The sequence below is a fragment of the Dipodomys merriami genome, unplaced genomic scaffold (assembly GCF_024711535.1).
Source record: "Dipodomys merriami isolate MVZ:Mamm:240054 unplaced genomic scaffold, mDipMer1.0.p SCAF_21, whole genome shotgun sequence".
NCBI lineage: Eukaryota > Metazoa > Chordata > Mammalia > Rodentia > Heteromyidae > Dipodomys > Dipodomys merriami.
The window spans coordinates 1,592,074-1,620,061 of record NW_027203493.1 but is presented as its reverse complement, the minus strand read 5'-3'; the positions used below and the strand labels follow the sequence as shown (position 1 = coordinate 1,620,061).

The 27,988-nt window shown below is 49.2% G+C and overlaps 1 long non-coding RNA gene across 1 annotated transcript in view; it reads right to left on the bottom strand.

Annotated features, from left to right (window-relative positions):
* The window catches only part of LOC138833842 (uncharacterized), a 40,592-nt gene extending 12,879 nt beyond the window's left edge, over window positions 1-27,713 (bottom strand). Inside the window, exons 1-2 of the long non-coding RNA XR_011373965.1 lie at window positions 27,624-27,713; window positions 14,051-14,141 (exon numbers count right to left, since the gene is read on the bottom strand). This is a non-coding gene — a long non-coding RNA (uncharacterized lncRNA). The remainder of the gene's footprint in view (window positions 1-14,050; window positions 14,142-27,623) is intronic.
* Window positions 27,714-27,988: the final 275 nt, after the last annotated feature.

Here is a 27,988-nt window from a genome sequence, read left to right as displayed (position 1 = left end):
TCTCATGGACTTTCCTGCCCAGGCTGGCTTTGACCTGCAATCCTCAGATCTCAGTCTCCAGAGTAGCCAGGATTACAGGTGTGAGATACCAGCACCCAACTTCAGCTCTTTTTTCTTTTATGGCTGCACTGGGTCTGAACTCAGGACTTTGTGCTAGTCAGGAAGGCACTCTACCTATCACTTGAGTCCCTCCTCCACAGTGTTTGCTCTGGTTAGTTTTGAAATAGGGTCTTTTTTTTGCCAGTCTAGCATAGACCATGATCTTCCTTCAATAGCTGGAATGACAAGTGAGATAAGGGTCTCAAGAACTTTCTCCCTGATCTTCAGCAGCCATACTTCCAACAAGGGCTTAATATCCAGAATATACAAGGAGCTCAAGAAACTACCCCCCCCCAAAATAACCAATTAACAAATGAGCAAAAGAGCTAAATAGAGACTTCTCAAAAGAAGAAACAAGAATGGCCAATAAACTGATGAGGAAATGATCAACATCTCTGGCCATAAGGGATATTCAACTCAAAACAACACTGAGATTCCATCTCAGCTCAGTAATATTGCTCAGCATCGAGAATTCAAACAACAACAAATGCTGTCAGGGATGTGGGGGAAAAGGAATCCTAATACACTAACACTGTTGGTGTGAATGTAAGCTAGTACGACCACTCTGAAAGGTGGTTTGGAGGATCCTCAAAAGACTAAGCATAAAACTTGCCTACAACCCAGCCATACCACTCTTGGACATCTACCCAGAATATAACAAGCCAGGATAAAGACACTTGCACATCCATGTTCTTTGCTGCACTATTCACAATAGCCAAGTTATGGAAACAGCCCAAATGTCCTACAATAGGTAAGTAGGTCAAGAAAATGTGAAATACATGCTTAATATATAGATATATAACTATAGATATGTAGATGTATAATGCAATTATACAGAAAATGCAAAGTTATTAATCTATCAGAAGCAACAACATTATTTCATTTGCAGGGAAATTAATGTACCTAGAAAAAATATGTTAAATGAAGTTAAGTCTGGCTCAGACAAACCAACAATGAATGGATGCTAGATCTAAACTGCAAGTGTGCATATACAAGATTTTATTCATATACACACAAACTGACTAAAGGATGGTATCGGTGGGAGAGGAGTCTAAAGGTGTAACTCCTTGAAGCAACAAATGGAGTATTTATCAAAATGAAATGGAAACACGTTTTTGGGTGGGGAAATGAATCTGGTGGGGAGGTCATGCCCATGTGCATCATACCCAAAAATCCAACCACACAACAGGGGGTAGGGCTCAGATTTACTTCAGGGCTTCCTGGTGGCCAAAGCAAAGAAGTAACCCACAGGCTGGAGGAAAGATCCTCTCTACTTTTGCAAAGGATTCTGGTCTGACTTAAGACAGGCACACCCTTGCATGTTCAGTCACTGGATATCACTTCTCAGAGACTCAATCTCTGCAAGTTGAGAACTAGGCACCAGTAAAGCTTGTGGTGTATATGCCCATGTCATGCCATAAAATCATTTTATAGAGCATTGTGATTCGTAGCTGTGCAGTATAAGAGACATTAAGCATTTTGTGATGGGTGCCTGAAGGCATTATAGGAGCCATAAGCTGTCCCTCAAACCCAGAGTGGGGAAGCGGGGGGGGGGGGGGGGGAGCGTGGGAAATCAGCAGTGGACAGGATCATGCCTGTAATCTGAGTTACTTGTCGAGCAGCAGGGAGGGTGATGAGATTGTGCAGATTGTGGTTTGAGAACAGATTGAGGGAGAAGGTTTCTAATATAAATATTTTTTTCCTTCGGCCCATCCCTACCCTCAAGTTACATAGCTCAATTTTTACATGATGTGCATTGAATATCACACCACACTTGCTCGCCCTCCCTCCCTCCATTCCTTTGCCCTCCCTCCAGCAAAAAGCCAGAAGTAGAAGTGCATGGTTCAATTGGTCAAGCACTAGTGTAGAAAAAGCCAAGTGAGAGCAAGAGGCCCTGAGTTCAAGCCTTAGTATTGGTGTGCACACGCACGCACGCGCACACACACACGCACACACACCAAACCCATTCTTCATGCACAATAGGTAAAGTCAGTAAAATTAGGCACTTCAAGTGACCTGGACAAGCCACATCCTAGAGACCCAGAACTCTAACTTGGCAGCCTGGCAGGTTCTGAGGGCACCGCCAGATGCTTACAACACACCTCACACTCATCCCCTCCCTCCCTCTTCCCGCCCAGCCACCAAGTGCCATGGGGATCCTCAACTCCCACAAAACCGCCCTGTCCCCCCCCCTGCACCCAGGCCCAGTGAGCATGCTCCCTCCACTCCATCCACTCCAAGCAGGTGACAGCTTCTGGTCCCTACCCCACCCCTGGCCGCTGCCCTCAAGGAAACCACTTGGCCTGCCTGGCTGGTGTGCCAGAGCTGTGGTGGGAAGGTGGGCGTAGCCAAGAGGGACACTGAATTCCCATGCCGGGCTGTGGATGCGGAGCAATCCACGTCGGTGCACAGCCCTGAGCAATGGTACCTGGTGTGTGTGGGTGCGGGGTGCTTCTAAATACAATCTGGTGTTTATTGTGCAGGTTCCTGTGACCTTGAACTAAGTACTTCATCCCCCTTCAACGTCTCACCCACGAGAAAGGATGATACCTACAACCCTCCCTCAAGCTTCTGGGTTACTTCTTTGCTTTGGCCACCAGGAAGCTCCAAAGCAAATCCATGCCCTATCTTATGGATGGACAATGAGTGTCCCCTAGCCTGTGGCTGGGCAATGAACGTAACCTCATGCGACTAGCTACTTGTTGCCTTGCCTTCTCGCTGGGCTTCTTCATCCCTCTGAGGATGTCCCTCAGTGTCCCATCCTGATAATGATGCGGTTATCCATTTACCGTGATAGTGTGGCCATCCCGGTGCCCAGTGAGCCCAAGCTGAGCCCAAGCTGATGTATCCTCATTACCAGTGCTTCAACATTTCCAAAGCCTTCGCATCTATGTTTCATACACTGACAGTGCTGAACTTTGCTTTCGCTGCTCAACTACTGTGGTTTCACTACTTGCCTTTCCTGTGTGTTTTTATTTTGTAAAGAAATAGCGCTTGCTGATGGCAAACTGACAGTTTAATTCAGTTTTCTTTTCCCTTTTTAAAGAAATCGGATAATTCCCCACCCCATTGGGACCTTCCAAGTTTAAAAATGACGTCAACAAGCCAGTGTTTGTGGCTCACAACTGTCATCCTAGCTACTCAGAAGGTGGAAATCAGAAAGATAGCAGTTCAAGGCCAGCCGAGGCAAAAACACCAAGAGTATCCACCATAGAAAAGACTGGTGCCGTGCCATGGCCCTATCATCCTAGCTACACCAGGACAAGTAAATAGGAGGCTTGCAGTCCAGGCCAGCTGGGAGCAAAATGGGAGACCCTATCTAAAGCTTTACTTGAGCAAAAAAGGGCCAGGGTTTAGCTCAAGTAGTATGGCACCTGCTTAACAAACACAAAGCCCTGAGTTCAATCCCAACACCACCAAAAATAAATAACTAAATAAACAATAGCACTGATGAAACAACAGATATGAACCTGAAAAAAGAAGCTGCCTACAGCCCTGCTCTGTGTCCCTCACAAACCCCAGTCCCTGACGCTGCCCTCTGTCCCTAGGGCCCAACGTGCCTTATGTGGCTTCCCTGGGTTCTGGTCACAGTGGTGTCCAGGCTGCTCTATTTCCTCTTGGCCTGTTGTGTGTGTGTGTGTGTGTGTGTGTGTGTGTGTGTGTGTGTGTGTGTGTGTGTGTGTGTGTGTGTGTGTGTGTGTGTGTGTGCACGTGCACACCAGTCCTGGAGCTTGAACTCACTCAGGGCCTGAGCACTGTCCCTGAGCTTCTTTTGCTCACGACTAGCACTCTACCACTTGGAGCCATAGCTCCACCTCTGGCTTTTTCTGAGCAGTTTATTGGAGGTAAGAACCTCATAGACTTTTCTGCCTAGCCTGGCTTTGAACTGTGATCCTTAGATCTCAGCCTCCTGATTAGCTAGGATGACAGGCGTGAGCCTGTCCCGGCTGCCATTTTTAACAGCTTCTCTCTCTGAATGACTTTTCGTTGGGTCCTTTCCTTTGAGGTTTTTTATTTTGTAAGTTGCACATCAGTTTTCTACCCAACAGGTAAGTGTGCATTGGAGATTTTTAAATACCTAGATCTTTCTCCATTAAACCCAATCCTCCAAGTTGAGTACATTTAAAGCAGGAAATGTACAGGGATTGGAGCGCAATCCCTAAAATGTACCAGGGTGGAGTAGGGATTGGTTCTGAGCTGAAAGCAATGGTCTCTCTGCCTTCCTCTTCCCCAGCATCAGTTTCCTGGGTGTAAGTGTCCAGAACCTCCATTTGTACCAGGGTCCTAATCCCATCAGGAGACCAGGACAACACTTAATCTTATCAACCCACTGTGGTGTGGGTGAATCTCAGGGTTACTTTGTGGAACCCTAGCTTCCATCTCTTTGATCCTGTAGTTACCTTCCCATGATTTAACAGCCCTGAAGCTGTCCCCGTCCCCTCCCTAGTGACTTCCCCACATTTTATCACTCTGTGTGAAGGTGGTACGGGAACCCACGGGCTAACGCTTCCTGGCGTATGGGTCTAACCCTTCCTGTATGATTTCACTTCTCTCTGTGAAGCTGGTCATCTATTACCAGTATGATTATTGGTCCCCCAGCCATAACAGAGTAAAGGGAGGGAGGGTTGTCATTATTTTGAACCACCCCCTGCACATATGTTGGTATTTTAGAAAATACACAAACATCTGAACAAAACAAAATTTAAATCGTTCATAAACAGCCTCTCCATGCCTGAGATATGAAATGTCCCAACACATACACTTTCAAACTGTGTCTGTACAACAAGCACAAAGAATGGAGATGCTGAAGTGGGCGGGATGGCTCAAGCATGCAATCCTTGCTGCTTGAGGGGTGAAGAGCTGGAGATCAAGGCCCAAAGTCAGCTAAGGGGTTAAAAAACCTATGAGACTCCATCTCAACCAACGGCTGGCCTCAGGAGCAGGTACCTATCATCCCAGCTGCCAGGGAAGCACACTGGCTGGACACAGCGATGCGTGCTTGTCATGCCAGCAACACGGTGAAGCACAGCAGGAGGATCACATTCCGGCCCAGCGAAGGCATAAAGCAAGACCATGTCCCAAATAACCAAAGCAGGCCAGACAGTCGTGGCTCACTTTTGTAATCCTAGCTATTCAGGATAACAGTTCAAAGTCAGCCCAGGCAGGTAAAGTCTGTGACACTCTGATCTCTGATGAACCAGCAGGAAGCGGAGCAGGGGCTAAAGTGGCAGAGTGCTAGCCTTAAAGGAGAGCATGAAGCCCCAGTACCAGCACACACACACACACACACACACACACACAAATGTAAAAGGAGCTGGAGGTGCAGCTCAAGCAATAAAGCATCTGCCTAACAAGTGAAAGGCCCTGAGTTCAATTCCTAGTGCTGACCAAAAAAAAAAAAAAATAATAAAAGCAAAACCAAGTGTAGTGAAGTCCTCGAAAGCAGGGTGCTAGGCAGTGACTCCACCCACAGCCTTGTTCCCTTAGCCTGGCATTTCACCTTCCTCAGACTTGTTTCCTGCTCCGTGGGATGGAGAGAAGGGTTTGTGCAGATCCCCACAAAGGGAGAGGTGCAGGGCTGTTCACAACCTGCCATGCACTAGTTCCTGCTAAGTAGTAACTATTCACCCAGAAGCTTTCATTTTAAGAAGTAATGAGAGGGGGGAAATGAGAAGAAATGGGGTGACATTGATCAGAATGCATTGCACTCATACCCTGACTTCCGGAACCGAAACAACTTTTTAAACAACTACTTAATAATAAAAATTCTTAAAGAAATATGCACATTGACCCATATAGACACGCATGAGTGACAAACATGTTTATATAGGTAGGAGAATAGGTACAAATACATGTACAGATAGGTTTGTGTCTATTTGTAGACATGTAGGTACATGCATGTATTTATAGACAGATATGTGTACATGAGATGCATGCGTTCCAAGAAACTTGTCTTGGTTATTGTCAGCGGTAGGTGGAAAACAAAACTGAATAAACTGAAAAACAAAACAACAAGAAAGAATTAAATATCAGTAGCCACTATTTTATAAATTAGAATGATAGCTGGGAGCCGATGGGTCACGCCTGTAATCCTAACTACTCAGGAGGCTGAGATCTGAGGATCATGGTTCAAAGCCAGCCCGGGCAGGAAAGTCCGTGAACTCTTATCTCCAATAAACCACCAGAAAACTGGAAGTGGTACTGTGGCTCAAGTGGTAGAGCACTTGCCTTAAGCTGAAGAGCTGAGGGACAGCACACAGGCCCAGAGTTCAAGCCCCACCACCACCAAAAAAAAAAAAAAAGAATGATAGTGTATTCATAGATGAGAGATTCGATGTTTTATAAGAACACAATGTTATAAATGACAAATTAAAATATACGCTGCAGCCATTGTCACCCTGAGTTCTGCAGGGGGCCCTGGCAAGTGGCACACAGGCCCCATATGTTTAGGATCCCTATGAGCTGTCATTCCCATGGTAACTAAGAGCCACTCCATGATATCTTTTCTTTTGAACGGAGCCCGCTGCTCATTTCTATGCCATAAAGTCAGAGCCAGTGAGTCTCCTGGGAGATTCGCTGAGACATCCCCCACCCCCACCCCCCACTTCCCAGCCCCTAAAAGGACCATTTCCTCCCCGGCTCCTATCAGCATCATTAGTCAGCTGTGAAGCGGCTTCCTGGGCATCCAGGCCTTTGATTTACAATCACCAGCTAGAAGAATACAGCGTCTCTGGAGGGAATCGACAGCCAGGATTTCAACTCCAAAGGCTTGCACAGAAAGCTTTCTTCCAGGCTCTGAAGGCCCAGATGGTTACTATCCAGCTCTTACCCAAACCACCACCACTGAGCCTTGGAACTGGGCCAGAACCCTCGCCACATCTCCTCCTGTGCCTTTTCACGCTTCAGCTGGTCTGTTGCTTCCAAAAGAGATGCGCATAGCCGATGCACACAGGTCAAGCGTATTAAGTCACAGATATAAACATCCCCTCTGCATCCACCTTCCTAAACAGGGGTCGGCTCCTGAGGTTGGGGAGCCTGGTGTTCACACCCCATCTTCCCCTACCTCCCCGCCCCACTGGGCCATCCACCATCCTGGGTGGCACCCAGCAGGCCCTGTCCACCTCGCTTCCCTGGAGGAGCTCCTCCACACCTGTCACCCATGGTGCCTTGTCTTCACCATCAACCCCCCCACATAACTACAGGAGCTGTGTTGGGTGGGTGGTGGGGAGCCTCGGCTGATCCCCATCCTCCCATCCGTGAGCACTGTGGGGAAGACGAGAAGTGGATGTCCCAGGAACAGAACCATGAACAGTGAGTCCCCAGAAGTCTCCCCCGGAGACCAGAAAACTCACTCTGTCTGCCCCCAGGACAGCTCACTGTCTGGGTCTAGCTCTTCAGCACCTGGGAGCCTTGGAAGTTAACACCAAAGAGCTTCCTTCAGCACATGGCTGTCTTCCTGCCCCTTGCAGGCAATGACCTCTGCCTCTTGGGAGAGAGTTGGGAGCGTGTGAACCACTATTGGAGTTAAATAGGTTTCCATAACCGGCAGCATCCCTCTGCAGAAGGGCTTGGGGGGATGTGAGCAGAAAGTCCCAAGGACAGATGGGACCGCGGCCGCCCAGGCTTGTGGCTGCAGCTAGGGACCTTCTGAGACCATGGAATGGGCAAGCCCTTGGGCCCTGCCATTCCACGTCAGGTTCACCAATAAGAAAGTTTCATCTGTGAAAGGAGGCCAGTTTCTTCAGCTGTGAAATGGCGAGAGCTTAAAAACCACCCCAACATGCCCAACCACAACACAAGACTCACTCAGTGGGATGGCGCCCAGCCGCAGGAAAGCAGTACATACTACCCCCCTGCTGGAATGGAGGTGAGCCCCCACAAATGCGAGTTTGTACCAAGTAAACAAGCAATGAGGTCCAATTTTATCCGGCAAAATGTCCACAGGAGCAAAATTACGACTACAGTAAACAGACCAGTAGCGGCCCAGAATGGAGATTGGGAAGATCCAAGTTCCCAGCCTCCCCTCTTCCCCAGGAAGAGATTTCTTGAGACCTACCTCAACAGAAAAGAGCTGAATGAGGTGGTGTGCACCTGTCACCTTAGCTACAGTGGGAAACATAGATAGGATGATTGAGGTTCAGGCTGGCCCGAGCACTAAGTAAGAGCTAATACAAAAAGTAACAGAGCAAAAAGGACTGGAAGCATGATTCAAATCAGAGAGCACCTGTTTAGCAAGGACAAATACCTGGGCTCAAAACCCCAGCACCATTCCTCCTCCCCCCCAAAAAAAATATTGATTTGTGTTGATGGCCATATACCATTTCGTGAATTGACTTTAAAAAATCCTTCAGTTATACAACGGAAACAAGCAAAATTTAGTGCATAGAAAGCATATTGCAGGCTGGGAAGGTGGCTCAGTGGTAGAGTGCTTGCCTTGCATGCATGAGGCCCTGGGTTCGATTCCTCAGCACCACATAAGCAAAAAGAAAAAAGCCAGAAGTAGTGCTGTGGCTCAAGTGGTAGAGCGCTAGCCTTGAGCTGAAGAGCTGAGGGACAGCGCCCAGGCCCAGAGTTCAGGCCCCACAACCGGGCCCCTCCCCCCCAAAAAAAGAAAGCATATTGCACTAAAGTTGCTTTTAAAAGTACCTTGCAAGCAGAATGCCAGTGGCTCACCCCGGTAATACTAGCTAATCAGGAGGCCGAGATCTGAGGATTGCAGTTCGAAGTCTGTGAGACCCTTATCTCCAACTAACCACCAAAAAGCCAGAAGTGGCACTGTGGCTTAAGTAGTAGCCTTGAGCTACTTTTGAAGCTCAGGAACAGTGCCCAGACTCTGAGTTTAAGCCTTTGGGACAGGCATACACATGTATGCAGGTGCGCGCGTGCACACACACATGTACATACACACAAATACTTGGCAAAATGTGGGACTGTAAGGCTCAGCTTAGATCCTGGGATCCAATGTAGGAAACACACCCAGCTCCTCCGAGTCCCTTCTCTGGCCAGAGCTGTGTGCTGTTTGTCCCAGTGCCTGGCACTTCAGACCCCATTTGATCTTTGACATCTGCCACTCAGGCCCAGAGCTGGCTCTGCCCAACTCAGAGCTCCTTCCGGTGTCCCTGGGAACACCTTGATACAAAGCTGGCCTGAAAGCCCAAGAGAGGAAGGGTGGGGCCCCTGGGGGGATGGGGGTGGGGGTGCAGGGTCCAGGAGAAGCCACAGATTGAGTGGCAAGAGCCACACACATACAGCTAGCACAAAGAAACAAACACTGGTTGATTTGTGTTGAGCCCCAAATTGTGCGCTGTTTTGGAGATGAGGAGGACCACAGGCTCAGAGACTTTCAGCAATGTCCTGGGTCACACAGCTGTAAGTAGCCTATAGGACTCAAACCTGGGCCATTTTTGCTAAGTAAGGTAAATGAGGAGAGGGAGGGAATTAGGGGTGAGGGAAAGGAGGGAAATCGCCCAGATAATGCTTTCCTAAGAGCATTTGTGAAAATGTAGGTGGCCTGGCCCCACCCCAGACATACTGAGCAGAATCTCTGGCCTGGAAATGGAAGGCCTGCATTTCAGCAGCAGCGACACAAAACAAAAACACCACGTTCGCCAAGCCACCATCTGGTGCTCATGCCTGTAATTCTAGCTACTTAGGAGACTGAGATCTAAGGATGGAGAGTCAAAGCCAGCACCAGCAGGAAAGTCCAGGAGACTCTTATCACCAATCAACCACCAAAAACGTGGAAGTGGTCTCGAGTGGTAGAGGTACCTCTGAGTGAAAACACTAAGAATGCTCAGGCTCTGAGTTCAAACCCCAATACTAGTGCATACATCCGTGCATGCATGCGCGCACACACGCGCGCACACACACACACACACACACACACACACACACAAACACCAGAAGTCATGAAGGTGGTGCCTGATGGCTGCCAGAACTATCCCAGAGCTATGAGCCACGGAGCGCTGGCCACTCCACCATTGTCTATGAGCCCTGGCCCAGGCAGAGCCCACATGAGCTCCCTGAAGCCCCCAATCTAACCACTGTCTTTGATACCCAAGGGGCCAGTACTACAACTAGCTGCTGCAAGACTCATTTGTCAGTATAAGGAAGCAGTTACGACCTGTACCCTAATGGCCTACAAAGTGCTTCTCCAGCATTCCCCTTGTGTACTTACAAGGGCAATTAGCAGTCTTACTCACAAATGCTCCTGCAGAGAGAGAGAGAGAGAGAGAGAGAGAGAGAGAGAGAGAGAGAGAGAGAGAGAGAGAGAGAGAGAGAGTGTGTGTGTGTGTGTGTGTCTACACAAATCTGAACTTAGGACCTAGACAGTGACAGTGCTGGCACTCTACCACTTGAGCTACAGCTCCACTTCCAGATTTTTGATGATTAATTGGAGACGAGAGGCTTAGACCGTTCTGCCTGGGCTGGCTTCGAACCTTGATCCTCAGATCTCAGCCTCCTGAGAGCTGGGATGACAGGGGTGTTGAGGACCAAGCTCAGAGCCACTGCCTAGAACCCAGGCTGTTCAAAAAGTGCCTTGTGCTCGTGCCCACCCCAGAATCCGGACTCAGCCGGTTTACACGGCACATAGGCTGAGAGATTATTGTACTGGAAACTCCCCCCATCAAGAGAAGCAGAGGTTATGTGCCCTGTGGCTTGTCCCCGGCCGGCTTGCGTAAGGCCATGGACCTGTGCCCCGGCCGGCTCCCTGGCTTCAGCCTTCCTGGCCCCGGCCCCCCGGCTACATCTTGACAGCCCCATTAGTCTCCGGGAAAACACATCTTAGTCAGATCCCAAGTGCGCCCCAGCCAGCCTGCCAGCCCCCCTCCAGTCAGCTCCAAACCGCCTCTTCAGCGAAACAAGCACAACAACTCCAAGCCACAAAGATCGGAACCCCAGCCGCACCCCCCACCTCCCCAGCCAGAGGCCCAGGCACCAGCACTCCGGTGGGGGGGGGGGGCGTGCGGGCTTGCCCCGGCCAGTGCTCACTCCTCACCAAGCCTGGCCAGGGGTGGACTCACTGCAAAATGTGTGTGTGACCTTGTCTACACAAGGTCAGTGATATCCGATTCCCACCCTACTGCAAGAATGCTTTGGCTGCATGCTGTGTGCTAGGCAGTGCCTGTGTGTCCTCTCCCTGGTCCTTCCTCCAACCAACTTGTGTTGCTTCCACTTTACAGGCAGAGAAACTGAGGCTCAGAGAGGTTAAATAACTCAGGGTAAATGACAGGGCTAAGATTCAAAGGGGGTCAGGCAGATGGCCAGCCTGTGCTGTTCTCAGGAAGCTTCATTGCAGCGCATGCACACACACACACACACACACACACACACACACACACACACACACACACACACACACGAGTCTTTCTCATGCAGAGCGAGATGGGGAAGAGCACCAATAGATCATCGGGGCACTTAGGGCCAAGAACTGGGCCAGAAGGCCTCACATGTGTACTGTGACTGAGCCCCTGAGTCAGGACATTTTGGGGGAGAAAAGTGGACCCTCAATAGTGATGGTAGGACATCCAGAAAGGACTATCAATAGTGGCATGGGTGCAAATCAAGACTCCTGGGCATGCAACATGAACCTAAGCTCACCCAACATGGCGTCAAAGATGTCCAAACTCCCTGGGCCTCAGCCTCCTCCTACACCAAGTAAGGATATTGTCCAACCGCATTCAGTAATTAACTATAAAACCGCAGATTCAAATGTCAAGGCTTGTTAACTTACAACAAGCAACACAGAGACTCACTCATAGCCCAACTTGGCCTTGGACAAGACCGTGATGGCATGGAGGGTTGTTTGGTTGGGTTTTTTTTTTTTTTTTACCATGTATAAGATGCCCTGGGGCTGGGAAGGTGGCTCAGTGGTAGAGCGCTTGCCTTACATGCATGAAGCCCTGGATTCCATTCCTCAACACATAAGCAGAAAAAGCCGGAAGTGGCGCTGTGGCTCAAGTAGTAGAATGCTAGCCTTGAGCTGAAGAGCTGAGGGACAGTTCCCAGGCCCAGAGTTCAAGCCTCATGGCCGATGATGATGATGATGATGATAATAATAATAATAATAATAATAATGACATGCCTTGTGAGAGTTTTGGAGTGTTAGAACTGAAGGACGCATTCCCTATTGGTTTGTACCTGGCCGGACCCACACAACACAGTCACCTGCCTGCCCCAATGGCCATCTGAATTTGTAAGCTTTGTGTCCACCATCCCCCGGAGTCCTGAGGGGCTACTTCCTACTCCTGCTGTACTGACTGACACACAGCTGTCCCTCAGATCATCAAGGGACACCAAAATCCACAACTGCTCAAGTCCTAGAGATAAAATGATAGCATCATTTGCATAAAACTGACACACATCCTCCTACAGAGTTTAGGTTATCTCAAGATTATGAATAATAATCTAAGAAAACATCAGTGCCATGTAGATACGTGTTATACTGTTTTTTAGAGAATAATGACAAGAAAATGGTTTGTATATGTTCAGAATTAACATGACTTAAAAAGAAATTTTTTGGAATTGGGAGAAAGCAAGGGAAGGGGTGACATTGTCCAAAAAGAAATGTACCCTTTACCTGACTTATGTAACTATAACCCTTCTGTATACCACCTTTATAATAACAAAATAATTATTTTAAGAAACAAAACAGTTTTCACCTGGCACCAGTGGCTCATGCCTTTAGTCCTAGCTATTTAGAAGACTGAGGTCTGAGTATCATAGTTCAAAGTCAGCTTGGGCAGATAAGAGTCCATTAGACTCTTATTTCCAATTAACTACCAGGAAGCCAGAAGTGGAACTGCAGCTCAAGGGTTAGAGCACTAGCCTTGAGTGAAAAAGCAAATAAGACTAGGTAAAGGGGCCGGGAAGGTGGCTCAGTGGTAGAGCGCTTGCCTTGCATGTCTGAGGCCCTGGGTTCGATTCCTCAGCACCACATAAACAAAAAGAAAAAAGCCGGAAGTGGCACTGTGGTTCAAGTGGTTGAGCGCTAGCCTTGAGCTGAAGAGCTGAGGGACAGCGCCCAGGCCCAGAGTTCAGGCCCCACGACTGGACCCAAAAAAAAAAAAAAAAGACTAGGTAAGGGCCAAGCAAGTGGAAGACCCCGCAGTTCACCTTCTCCAACTTCTTGGCCAACCTGCCTGCACCTGTCTGCACGTAACTAACCATCCTCTGATCCTCCATCACCAAAGAAGCATCAAAGAGGAAGACTCAGGGCTCAGAAATCTAAAAGAATTTATCCAACAAATTAGTTCAAGAAAGATGAGATTTGGTTGATTCCAAATCCTTGATTCCAAATCCCTCCTTTTATCCACAGGCATCGCTTGAACCAATGATAGACAGACTCAGAACTGACCAATGGAATAAAACTTTGAGGCAAGGTTCAGATTCTGTCCTTATGCACCCCACTCAACTCCCACAAGACCTCCTGAAAAATCACTTAACATGGTATCAAGACCCACACACAGAAAAAGTCCCAGGCCATTTTTAGAATAATAGAAAATGAAAAAAGAAAAAAGAACCTCCATGATTCCTAGCAAAGACATAACAGGCCCTTCAAAAGCTCGGCCTGGTTCCCACTGAGGTGGCTTCCGGCAGGCCCCCCAGCCAGCAAGAAACAAGAGTCGTGCAGGATCACAAATTCATACCCCCCACTTGATTGTTCTCTTGTGATGACGATCGAGTTTCACAGCACCCTCAAAACGTGCCACAGTGGGCTGGCTGAGACTCTCAGGAGCCGGGGGGACAGGGGACTGAATCTATCCTTGCATCTTGATTGCGACCACAGAGAAGGTGTTGTCTTTTAAGCTCCCAGCTCAAAGGCAAAAGACTATTAATCAGGGCTCTGAGGTTCCGGATTGCTACTCTCTGGGGCCACAGACCGCCCTGTAAGGCCCCACGGCTCAGCCACCAACCCCACTGCGAGCAAAGAAAACTCCCAGGTACTTACCAGACACCCAACATCGTCCTGTTCCAGGCTCAGTCATTTGTTATTGCACAACTTGTAGTAAAAAGAGTTTCAGTGCTTCATGCTTGGGAAACTGAAAATCACATTAAAAAAAAAAAGTCAATGACACACCATGACTCACCCCCTCACCCCTCACCCCTAAAAAAGCCCAGAGAGAGAAGGATCTCACTCAGTCCTCTTTATTCCCATCTGCCTGAAAACCAGGTTGGTCAGTGTCTGCCCACTTCACTTCCTGTTTCCTTGCTTCTAAGAATGTGGGTGGGGGCTTCTAAGAGACCCAGTCAAGCCTACCCTGTTGTGCTGCTATATGAAGCATGGCCTTTTGCCCTCATGGTAAAATAATAATAATAATAATAGTAATAATAATAAGGCATAAGGTTTCCAGGCCATCCATCCATTCACTTCCAGGTCAAGGGTTTGTTGGCATGATGGAAGAACAGATGCTCCGCCCCCCTATGTGACTACAACCAAGGAATAAGCCAGCCCAGGAAGAAAGACTGTGAGACTTTTATCTTCAATAAACTACCAAAAAGCTGGAAATGGAGCTCTGGCTCAAGTGGTAGAGCACTAGCCTTGAGCAAAAGAAGCTCAGGAACAGTACCCAAGCCAGTTTAAGTCCCGGTACTGGCACACACATGTACACACACACACACACACACACACACACACACACACACACACACACACACACACACACACACACACACACACACACACACACACACACACACACACACACCTGTCTTTTGCTCCTTTGACAGGAAGGAGTACCAAGGAATAAGTCTCCAGGGGTGGTATTTCAGGAGGCAGGAGATGACTCTTTCCTAAACTCTCAAATCCTACCCTAGCAAGATTAAGTTGAGCTGAAGACCTGGATAAAATGAAAAAGAAAAAAAAAAAACCCAACCCATCTTCTAGAACCCTCCAAGATTCCATACTGTTTGGCAGGTTTCAGTCTGATTGTGTTGAGATCCGATGCCCACTTTCTATTGACTCCAATGACGTCCATCTCCTCCCATCTCCTCCTGAAAGCACCCTGTCACCTTTTATGCTTCCCCCCAGGAACCGGCGACCACGGAACAGAGAGAATCGAGATCCCATTCCCCTTGATGGATTCATTTCGATACAACTTCACTCGAGATCTAGCCGCTTCCTCATCTCACATGTCACCATCAAAAGATCTGTACAGGGCAGAGCCCAGAGGGTGGGTGGGGGCTGTTACTGGCATCAGATTGGGCTCAGTGCTAGCGTTCTGCTTGGAGATGTGATTCTAGGATGGCAGTGTTGGGCCCCCAAGCAGACAACAGGAGGAGAGGGGAGAGGAGGCATTCAAAAGATCACCTGCTTCTCCAACCCACAAGTGGGAGAGCAGCAGCCCCAGGAGATTGGTACTACAGCCAGGCCCAGAGAGGGCAATGGTATGGCCACGGTCACACTTCAAAGCTCTGGGATCCAGCCTCTTCAGTTTGGTCCCTCATCCCTGTCGCACACACAGCTGCACACTGTGTGATGTAGAAGGCCCTCACCCATTCTGCCCACCCCAGGCGGAGATAGCCGGACCTCCACAATAGGGGCTCAAGCAACCAAGACTGTAACACATCGTGGTTTCCTACGGATCTGAAACAGCAGAGGGGCAGGTCAAGGACTGTGGACTTCAGATTCATCCTAGAAATTTGCATAGCAACAACTCTGTGTGTGTGTGTGTGTGTGTGTGTGTGTGTGTGTGTGTGTGTGTGTGTGTGTGTGTGTGTACATGTGCATGTGCAAGTACCAGGGCTTGAACTCCGGGCCATTCACTCTTGCTTGGCTTTTTCATTGGTACTCTACCCTTTAAGCCACAGCTCCACTTCCATCTATTTGGTAGCTAGGATTACCGGCTAGCCACTCCTGAGTGAGTAGCTGGGATTATAGGCATGAGCCACCAGTGCCTGGAAACCACTCATTTTTAACAGAAGCTCCCAGTGGGACTGAGAGGCAGACCATGAACATGGCGACCACTCTATGACTAGCACCTGCTAAGGCTGGAGTCCACTAACACATTTACTCATTCAATCACTCACTCAACAAACTGTGTCAGGCTCAGTGTCAGGCTCTGGTAAAGGCCCCATGTGAAGGATTTCCTGTAGCTTACAACAAGACTGACAGCACCAAGTAAAATGTAGCTACTCATACAATGGAACACAACACAACAATAGAAGAATAAAATGCACAACTCTCTCTACATTAAATACATGATGATGCTGGTGGCTCACACATGTAATCTGAACTACTCAGGGGGCTGAGATCTGAGAATTGTGGTTCAAAGCCAGCCTGGGGCAGGAAAGTCCATGAGACACTTATCTCCAATTAAGCAGTAAAAAGCCAGCAGGGGAGCTGTGACTCAAGTGGTAGAGCACCAACTTTGAGCGAAAAAGAGAAGCAAGAGGGTAAGCCCTGAGTTCAAACCCTGGTACCGGGACTGAAAACAAACAAACCAACCCTCAATGAACTTCACAGAGAGACAGTCACCAGTGGAGCAGATGAGAAGGAGGCAGAGCTGTAGCTAGTACAAGGCTAAGCTCCTGGCTGAAGGCTAAATGAAGGGAGGGAACCTTCTAGAAGGATGAAAATGTACTTCCGGAGCTGGAGTGTGGCTGTGTTGTTTAAAATCACAACACATATCTGTCTACACCCAGAAATGTGCTGATCGGTGTTAGGGAAACTCAGCCTGATTTGGGTTCTGAGGCCGAGGACCCGGGGACTCATCCAGCCCACTTGTCTGTCCTTGTGCCCAGGGTGGACCATTGTGCGTGCACACACACACACACACACACACACACACACACACACACGGGACAAGGCTGTTTCCAGAAGTGCAGTGGACACACCAACATCCTTTCTCAAAGAGAAGAGCAATGGGGTGGCAGGAGTCCTGTGGCACCCAGACAGTCACTGACAGGCATGGGGACAAGAGTCTGTGGTGGGTGACAGACGTGGTTCGGAGGCCCTGGGCTACAGCATGACCTTGCTTCCAGGGCGGGGCACCGTGGATGCCTATCAGCCTCTCTCCTTGGCTGGAGAGGGGTGCAGGGAGCCCGATCCACACGTAGACGGCAGATAACCAGGACGAAAGGCTGGTGGGGACAATGGGCAGATGGCTCGGGGACCAATGTGTGGCTCTCCTCTCTGCAGCACAGCTGAGAGGCAGGAAAGGGAGTCGCCAGGGGTGGCTGTCGTGAACACAGGGCATTACGTGCACAAGTGTCAGCGTGGGCCCAAAGGGAGCATTCTCTTTTTTTTTGGGGGGGGGAGAGAGTGGAAGGTCATAGGGCTTTGAACTCAGGGCCTGGCACTGCCCCTGAGCTCTTTTGCTCAAGTCTAGCACTCTACCACTTTGAACCACAGCACCACTTCCAGCTTTCTGGTGGTTCATTGGAAGTAAGAATCTCATGGACTTTCCTCCCCAGGCCGGTTTCAAACTGAGATGGTCAGATCTCAGCCTCCTGAACAGCTAGGGTTACAGGTGTGATCCGGCAGGAACGTTCTTTTTTTAATTCTTTCCTATATTTTATGAATCGTTTTACACCTGGTCTTTACCCATATATGTAGTATATCAAACAGAAGAGCTGCACCCACCTTAGAAAGATCAATATTCCCACCGCTTCTCACAGGCCCCCCTGCGCCAGACCCCAGACTTGTCAGTGGCAAAGCCTCAGGGCCCCAAGATGACAGGTCTCTCACATGAGTGTCACCCTGACAAACAGGGATCAGAGAGAGCAGCCACTTCCTCCTGAGCTAGGGGTGGCAGCCAGAAGGGAAATAGGGCCCACCCAAGGCAAGACCCTGGAGATGTCCTGACTCCGCAGGAGGTGGCCCTGCATTGTGTCAGGAAGATAGATAGGCTGAGACAGCTCCACCTGGGAGAGATAGGCTGCCATCAGCTGGGGCTGGGGCCTGACCCACAGGCCGCCAGCTAAGCACGTCTGCAGTGGGGATGCCATCCAGCACATGCTGGGCATGGGAGAGATTTGGGGGATTGACGGGGGGGCGGGGGGGAGGAGGGAAGGGGCTGGCTTCTGTAGCAGGGTAGGAAGTTAGAGTGAGCACAGAGAAGGCTGCTGGCTATGCATTCCTCGCTGGTCTCCAGAGCTCAGGGAACAACACAGCCTAGGCCCAGAGGCCTGCGGAAATGCCTCTCTGCCCCCACTGCTGGGAAAGGTAGAATCTGAATCTATGACTTGCACTGGGCTCTGCCCAGCTTTGTAGGCAGGATCTGGCTCAGCATTTCTGTGCTTCAGTTTTCTTCTTTCATGAGTGGATGAGTCCACACTGGGCTTGGGAACCTAGGGAAAGAAAGGGGAAGGAAGGGGAGGCCAACCACTTAGTTAAAATTTGGGGTCAGGCATACATGGTTCATGCCTTTAATCTTAGCTACACAGAAGGCTAACGCAGTTCAAAGCCAGCCTGGCACACAAATCCAAGAGACTCTTATCTCCAGCTAATGGACAAAACTTTGGACGTGGAGAAGCGGCTCAGGTGGTACAGCACCAAACTTGGGGGAAGGGGAGAGCGATTTGATTTCATATTTCTGTTGCATTTTTTAAGCATGGTTGATATTTGACTGTAGGTATGATTTTGTATGTTAGAAAACAACATTGTATCAGAGACATTTTCTCAGGTCATTAATAATGTCATTAAAGATTTCATGAACATCAAAAGCATTTAAAGACATATAATTAAACAAACAATAAGGGTAAGCCAGGTGCTAGAGGCTCATGCCTATAATTCTAGCTCTTCAGGAGGCTGAGATCTGAGGATCACAGTTCAAAGACTTTGAGAAAGTCAATGAAATTCTTTATCTATAATTAACTAGCCGAAGTGAAGCTGTGGCTCAAATAGTAGTGCTCTAGCCTTGAGCCAAAAAGCTAAGGGACAGCCTGAGCCCTGAATTTAATCCCCAGGATCAGTACTAAATTAATACATTTTAAAAATAAAAAATGGCTGGAAAAGTAGCTCAGTGGGAGAGCACTTGCCTTGCATGCATGAGGCCCTGGGTTCGATTCCTCAGCACCACATAAACAGAAAAAGCTGGAAGTGGCGTTGTGGCTCAAGTGGTAGCGCGCTAGCCTTGAGCTGAAGAGCTGAGGGACAGTGCCCAGGCCCAGAGTTCAGGCCCCACGACCGGACCCCAAAAAAATAAAAAATAGTGGTGTTTGACCTACTATGAAATTTTACCCTGCTTCCCCAACCAGAACACCACAGATTCCCAAGTGAGATAAAAAAAATACTCAAACATACTCAGTACATCTCCTACACCACACAGAGACGACTCAGACGCCAAACCTCATGTCTTACAAGGACATTAATTCTGAACTGGATACAGGGAGAAAAATCACAGAAAGACTTGAGCAGCCCCTGACGGGGGAGGCCTGTCTAACCAAAGGCAAAAACAACAGAAACGATCGACAGATGTGGAGATCTAACATTTTGATACGCTGCAAAGCAGCACGAATGAACATGTAAAGGTCAAATAACAACCTTGGGAAATTGTTTGCAACAGATATGACAAAAGAGTAACAACCATAATAAATAAAGAGCTCATCCAAATCAATTTTAAAAAATCTCCCATCAAGATGACGATACGTAATTAAGAGATTAGGAATGAGCTGTCAAACACAATAGCTACAAGTTAACATCATACTTAGATTTAAACTACAGCTTTAAGTAAATCCAAATTTAAATTAACATTTCAAGTGCTCCATACTTACATTTGGCCAAGAGGCAGTGGACAAGACAGATATAAGCTATTTTGAACATCCCAGAAAGTTTGATTTGAAGGTACTATTTTCAATAGTTCACCAGAAAAAGACATCACCGCCACAGATAAGCAAATTGACAGTTTCAACTTCAACAAAGAAGAGAATGCATAGCTGGGGGCCAGTGGCTCACACCTGTAATCCTAGCTACTCAGGAGGCTGAGGTCTGAGGGTCCATAATCATAGTTGGCCCAGGCAGGAAAGTCTATGAGATTCTTATTTCCAATTAACCAGAAAAAAAAAAAAAGCCTGAAGTGGAGCTGTGGCTCAAGTAGTAGAAGGCTAGTCTTGAACAGAAAGCAAGCAAACCATCTTCCTGTGTTTTGCATATTTTCACTACGGGACATGCCACCTTCCCAATAAAGAAAAGCACGTTTCGGGCTGGGAAGGTGGCTCAGTGGTCGAGCGCTTGCCTTGCATGCCTGAGGCCCTGGGTTCGATTCCTCAGCACCACATAAGCAGAAAAAAAAAAAAAAAAACGGAAGTGGCTCAAGTGGTAGAGCGCTTGCCTTGAGCTGAAGAGCTGAGGGACAGCGCCCAGGCCCAGAGTTCAGGCCCCATGACCGGACCAAAAAAAAAAAGAAAGAAAGAAAAGCATGTTGCAAGTTTTCAAAAGAAAAACTGTGATTGAAATGTATCAACGTTTGGCTAGTTTTGCCAAAGTGGTAAAACTCCCTGCCCTGGCTTGGGGAAGGGAGACTGAGTCAGGCAGAGGTGAGTCCTGAGAGGGAAGAGTATAGGGAACAGAACGAGAGCAGCCCAGGGGCCCGTCATCCCCAGGAAAGGAGGCCCGCCCCGCTGATTCCCCCTGGAGGGCTGGACTAGGAAGGCCTGCGGATGTCCTGCTCCCCTTTGGCCTCCAGGTGCCCTCATCCCCAGGCCCCACCCAGCTGCAGCACCAGCACCCCAAGGCCATGGGCAGAAAGGAAGCTGCTGTGTTGTCACCTTCTGGTAAGAACCATGTGTTGTGGGCGCCCGAGGCTCACGCCTGTAATCCTAGCTCCTCAGGAGGCTAAGATCTGAGGACCAGTGGTTTGAAGCCAGCCTGGGCAGGAAAGTCCATGAGACTCTTACCTCCAATGAATCACAGAAAAAGCCAGAAGTGATGCTGTAGCTCGAGTGGTAGAAGGCTAACCTTGAGCCACAGCTTAGGGATATCGCCCAGGCCCAGAGTTCAAGGCCCAGGATCAGTTTAAAACAAAACAAAATAAAACAAAACAAAATGAGTGCATTGTCACCGGAACAATGAGGAAAGGAGCTTGTAGCTCCCAAAGGGCCCAGTGAGCCCATCTGCCCTTTGTGGCTCCATTTCCTTGGAGAACCTGGGAGTGGCCCTCCCCCGCCTCCCGCACAAGCCAGAACAAGAGCTTCCACCCCACAGGTCCTGGTTTCCCAGGCTCCCTTGCAACCAAGGCCATGCAGGGAGCACTCACAAGGGGAGCAGCCCCTGCTCGGGGTAGGGGGCTGGGCGGGGAGGCCATGCTACTCCCCCCCAGCAGGCTCTGCAGGTCTTGTGACACAGGATGGGTTTGTGGGACATGTGGGGACCCCTGGGATCAGAAAGCAGAACTATGGCCCTGGTATCTATCCAGTCTGGGTCACAGCAGGACCATCCAGCAAAAGATTCCTGAGGTTATAGAGCTAGAGTAAGCAGTAGGCTAATTGATTGCCACACGGAAAGCTCTAGAATGTTCTAGAAAATACAATCTCCCTCTGGCTGCTTTTTTTGTGGCTGCCATAGCAACAGGGAAAAACCTGCAGTTGGGGGAATTGTGGAAAGAAAGGACGCAAGACCTAGAGCAGTGAGCAGTGAGGTGTGTGTGTGTGTGTGTGTGTGTGTGTGTGTGTGTGTGTGTGTGAGAGAGAGAGAGAGAGAGAGAGAGAGAGAGAGAGAGAGAGTATGCATGCTCACACACACACATGCACACACAAGTGTACTAGTACTGGGGATTGAACTCAGGACCTCATACTTTCACTTAGATTTTTCACTCTACCATTTGAGCCACACCTCCATTTCAGCCACACCTCCATTTTGTGGTTAAATTGGAGATAATAGTCTGTTGGATTTGTCTGCCTGGACTGGCTTTGAACCAAGAGCCTCCTGAGTAGCTAGGATTACAGATAAGCCACCAGCACCCAGCTAGAGCCACCATTCTTGCTTTACCACTTGACCTGGGTGCCTCAGTTTCCCCCTCTGCACATGGGGAACGTTATAGCTCTGAATAGGAATGGAACAAGTCGTCTGTAGGAGAAGCAGGGCCCACCTCATGGCAGGATGGGGTGGGGGGGAGACACGGATGTGCCAATGACCTGGGAGCTCCAGCGGGACAGTCGTTTGCACCCAGAGCAGAGACAGTGCACAAAGCCAGGTGACCACATGGCAGTTTCCTGAGTAGGGAGGGACTGCGCTCTCTGCTGCACCAACAAGCAAACCAACAAGCACCAAACCACACTTCCAGGGGCATGCACTCCAGGTCCTTCCTGAGCCTCAGTCCCTCCTAGCTGCATGTTCTGGGGGTGTCACTGAAGTGGCCAGACTGTGGCCCTAAGAGAATGCTCCCCCCAGGCCCAGGACAAGGGCCTGGAGTGGCTAGGGGGAAAGAGAAAAGGGTGGAGGGGGGGGGACTTTGGGCTGAGACTCAGGAATCTGGGTCCCTGTGGGCTCCCTGACCTGCCACGTGACCATAGACGGACACATGGATGGACCACTGGTTTTAAGCAAAACAGAACAAATGTCCCCAGCGAGTGTGTCCCCCAGGGCTGTGGTGAAGACTACAAGGCCTAACAGGGAGACTAAGAGTTCCACTGCTATCACGGAGGCTGGTTCTTGGTTCTGACTCTCTCCACCTTGCAAAGGAGATACAGTGAGGCTCAGGGGAAGGCTGCCCGCCCCCACACACACACACCTCCTCCTCCAGGCAGCAGAGGAATATCACATCAACCATACCACAAAACCTGTTCTGACCCAGGTTTGTTTGCTTGCTTCTAAGTCACCTCCTCCATGTCTCACTTGTAGCCTAAAGACAGTCACAGTCTCCCTTCCCCCGGCCCAACACCTGCCACAGGGGCCCCCAGGCATGAGCTAGGAAAAGCAGCTTCACAAAGTGGGATGTTGAGAGAAAAACACGAAGATGTACAAACCATCCTGTCCACTGCGAGGCCAGTCTGCATCCGAACACCTGCCCTTGTCATTGTGTGCTTCACACTCTTTTGGGCCTTCAGCGTCAGGAGGCGCAGTCCTGTCTACTCTGTGGGTGGCAGCAGGGCCACAAAGATTTTTTTTAATGGCACAAATATCTTGGTAGAATGGGTAAATAAGTTGGGGCCTCATTATGAAATGGAATACCATACAGCAATTTAAAAAAACAGTATCAAACTCCTACACCAAATGAATCCTCAAGCACCATGTTGAATGAGGTAAAGCAAGAAGCCACCATTTGGGTGATGCATTTAGATAACGTTCAAAGACAGGCCAACCCAATCAATAAATCAGGGTTATAAAAACCTGTTCTATTTATGAAGCAATGGGTTTATGACATATGCAAGGTTCACCTTTTTCTCTTCAACACCTGCTTCAAGTTTGAGCTCTGTAGATGATCTCAGGCTGATTCAATTCAGGGTAAAAATTGAGATTTCTACCCTGCCCTTTGCAAAATAAGAACAAGAATGATGTCTGCCCCGGATGCCCAGAATTCCCAAATTCACTTAAGCCAACATCACTTTCATGATCACTTCCTCCACCTACCAAGAATCATTATTCCCTTCTGATATGTCTTTAAACCAACTCAGTTGTTTTGTAACCTAAATAAACAAGATAAAAATAAAACTATCACTTCCAGGAATGATGGGTTTGCTGTGTTCACTATTCTCTAGCATATTAATGTCAATAACAAGCAAACACATGGTACTAAGATAAAAATATCCTCCTCTGAGCCACTTCACGCCACCTCCCATATGAATAAAGGTGGCTTTCTTACTCTATAAAGGACCAAGATAAGACCAGGCACAGTAGCTCCTACCTGTAACCCCAGCTACTCTGGAGGCAGAAATCAGGAGGATTGAAGTACACGATCAGGCCAGGGAAAATGTTCACAAGACCCCATCTTAACCACCAGCTGTATACAGTGGAACATGCCTGTCATCCCAGCTACAAGAAAGTTGAAATTCAAGCCAGCAAAAAACTTAGCCATCTTGGGCTGAGAAGGTGGCTCCGTGGTAGAGCGCTTGCCTTGCATGCATGAGGCCCTGGATTCGATTCCTCAGCACCACACAAGCAAAAAAAGAAAAAAAAGACAGAAGTGGCGCTGTGGCTCAAGTGGTAGGGTGCTAGCCTTGAGCTGAAGAGCTGAGGGACAGCGCCCAGGCCCAGAGTTCAGGCCCCACGACCAGACCCAAAAAACAAAAACAAAAAAACCCAAAAAACTTAGCCATCCTCCCTAAACAATATCTAATGCATAAAGGTATGGAAATGTGGCGGAAGTGGCTGGTTAGGCAAATGCAAGGCCCTGAGTTCAAAACTAGTACTGGAGAAAAAACACAAAAGTCAAATCCTGTAATTACAGGATCTGTGGATGTCTTTAGCAAACTGGAATCACTGTCGCTCCCGTCATCTTCACTATTGATACCATCCTCATCATCACCATCACCCTCAGTGCCAAGAAGTAAATACCTCCACTCATCCTTCTGCATCAACCCAAGGTTTGCCACAGAAAGTTCCTGAAGTCTAGGGGCTGGCTAGGTGCACATCCAGGTGGGGGCTTTGTGTGCAGATGGAGGGAGCTGCTCATTCCACATCCAAGTTATCCAGATTGGCCTCCAGGACCTCTCTCCCTAAGCCAAGGCTAACCCAGCCAGGGGTCTGGTTCTCCTCTTCAGTCTCTAATAGCACACAGCTGGGGGGCCTTCATCATCCTCCCTGGAGGATAAAGGATCACAGAGCAATCTTCAGACAGCACAGACACTCTGAGTCAAACACCTGTCTTAAAGGCTCAGATTTGATGGGGCTGGGAAGGTGGCTCAGTGGTAGAGCACTTGCCTTGCATGCATGAGGCCCTGGGTTCAATTCCTCAGCACCACATAAGCAAAAAGAAAAAAGCCGGAAGTGGCGCTGTGGCTCAAGTGGTAGAGCGCTAGCCTTGAGCTGAAGAGCTGAGGGACAGCGCCCAGGCCCAGAGTTCAAGCCCCACGACAGGACCCCCCCCCCAAAAAAAAGGCTCAGATTTGAGACTGGGACCAGCTGGAGCCCTTCCTCTACTGAATGCCCCAGGGCCCATGCTGAATGCCCCAGGGCCCATGCCACTGAAGGCAAGTAACTCTGGTCACGCCCCCTCTTTAAGCTCAGCCAATCAGCATTCACACTGGCTAGCAATCAGCTGGAGCAAGTAGAGTTTGTTGTTGTCTTTTGGGTTTTTGTTTCTGTTTTTGTTTGAGATAGAGCCTGGCTTTGTAGCCCTAGCTGGGTTCCAACTCACAGACCTCCCAGCCTCAGCCTCCAGGATGCAAAGATTACAGGACACCTATTCTAATCCAGTTCTTACTAATGGCTTTCAGTATTTAAAGCTGTCGTAACATTTTCTTTTAAGCTATTTTATCTATTTATTTATTTATTTATTTTTGTCGGTTGTGGGCCTTGAACTCTGGGCCTAGGCGCTGTCCCTCAGCTCTTCAGATCAAGGCTAGCCCTCTGCCACTTGAGTCATAGCGCTACTTCCGACTTTTTCTGCTTACGTGGTGCTAAGGAATCAAACCCAGGGCCTCAGGCATGCAAGGCAAGCACTCTACCACTGAGCCACCTTCCCAGCCCCTATTAAGCTATTTTTTGTTAGTATATTCATTACACAAAATAATAGGTCTCATTATAAGTTGTCATAATCCAAATAGTTATATTTGTAGGAAACAAAGGCTTTTTTTTTTTCCTTGTGCCCATCCTGGGGCTTGAACTCACGGCCTGGGTGCTGTCCTTGAGCTTGTTTGCTGAAGGTTAGCCTTCTACCACATGAGCCACAGCTCCACTTTCAGCTTTTTGGTAGTTGATTGAATCTTTTTTTTTTTTTTTTTAAATGTTTGGTAGTTGATTGAAGATAAGAGACTCATGGACTTTCCTGCCCAGGCTGGCTCTGAACTATGATCCTCAGATCTCAGCCTCTTGAATAGCTAAGATTACAGGCATGAGCCTGGCTAGAACAAAGGGTTTTTTTTTTTGTTTGTTTTTGTTTTTGTTGGTTGTGGGGGCTGAACTCTGGGCCTGGGCGCTGTCCTTCAGCTCTTCAGCTCAAGGCTGGCCCTAGCGCTCTACGACTTGAACTACAGTACCACTTCTGGCTTTTACTGCTTACACAGTGCTGAGGAATCAAATCCAGGGCCTCATGCATGCAACTGAGTCAACTTCCCAGCCCAAGATGACTGCACAAAGATCATTATCACGAAGTTATGTTTAATCGCACACAAAAAAAGAATAAACAACACAATGTCAGATAATAAGGACTGAATACAGGACTATGAACCACTAGAGATGGTAGTGTGCAGAGGGCTGACTGGCCGGTTCAAGGATCCCCACGCCCAGGGCCTCTGTGGAAAATGCTAGAACAGGCCTAAGCTGGCTCACTCTCTTACTGGGGGCGCACAAGAGTTTATAAGCACTCACATCATTATCATGGAAACTTCTAGAAGCCCCAAGATGCAGGAAGATGGTGAGTTTCAGAAAGGGGAAATGACCCACCTCAGAATAAAGCCAGCCTCTAGACGGATCCCCTATATCCTATCCTCCGGGCCCTGAAATCAACCACTGGAAGCCAACAGTGAAGGTGTGGAACGGGGCTGGGCTGCCATAGGGATCCATCTCCAGTCTCCCCGGCTCCGCAGTGAGGAATTGAGGTACATAGGGTCCCCACAGATAGGTGGGACTGGTGTTGTCTGAAAGGAGGCAGTGTGAAAGCCTCCCCCCACCACCACACAGACACACACAGACACACAGACACATAGACACACAGACACACACACACACACACACAGACACAGACACACACACACACACACACACACACACACACACACACACACACGTCTCACTCTCTCCTTCCTGCCCGCAGCTCAGGAACAGTGCACACACTGAGCAACCTCACAGAGCCCTGTTCTGGGAGCCTCTATTCTCAGCTCTCCCCACACAGACCCCCCCACCTCTGATACACACTAGACCAAGCCCCCACTTTTCACACAGCTATTCACCACCCCAGCCACCCCCAGCCTGCCACCCTCCACCCCCTCTCAGAAGCCAGGGTTCTGGAATAACGCTGCTACTTGGAGACCTCCATTCTCCCCACACACACACCCCATTTCACAGATGAGCCAGCTGAGACCCCAGACCACACAGCACTGGCCCTGGGTCAACTCAGATGCAGGGGTGGCAGGCCCAGGGCCCTTCCCCCACACAGCCCACCAGCTGTTTTCCCCCCTCCCCCTCCCCCATCCACACTCAGAGACCCTCGAGCAGAGACAGGGTTTCAGGGATTTCTGGTCACTTGGTCATTCAGCAAACAAGTACTAAGTACTGCCTCCTCCGGCCACCAGAGCACCCTGCCATCTGCGGGAACCATCCCACAGATCCACTCAACAAACACTCACATTCCTTCTAAGCACCCTCCTCCCTCCCCTCCTGCGGCCCCTCCCCCTCTCCCCATCCCCAGTGGCCCCTGGGCTCTGGTGATGTCTCTTGGGAACCCCCCCCCTCAGAGTCCAGAGGCTCGCTTTCCTCCTGTGCTTACCTGATGTGGCCAGAGCCGCCGTGGCAGGTGTCTGTGTCTCCTGGCAGAGGCCACAGAGGTTCTGACATCACTGGCCCAGGGGGCTCGCCGACCCCTCCCCCCCTTGGGCCTCCACCCTGTTGGGCTGCATGGAAAACCCAGCCTGGCTCAGCTGACTTCCTCTTGTGTCATGGAAAGTGTGGTGGCAGGGACAGGAAACTCACCAGGGATCTAGGGTCTGAGTGGGGACAGGGCCTGGGGGAGGGGTCAGTGGAGGAGGGGAGACGGGGTACTGGGGGGCACTGGACAGAGGCAGAGGCAGGGCCCCACCACTCAGAGCTACCCGCCAGCCTACTTTCAATTTTTTTGTTTCTTTTTGTGCCCAT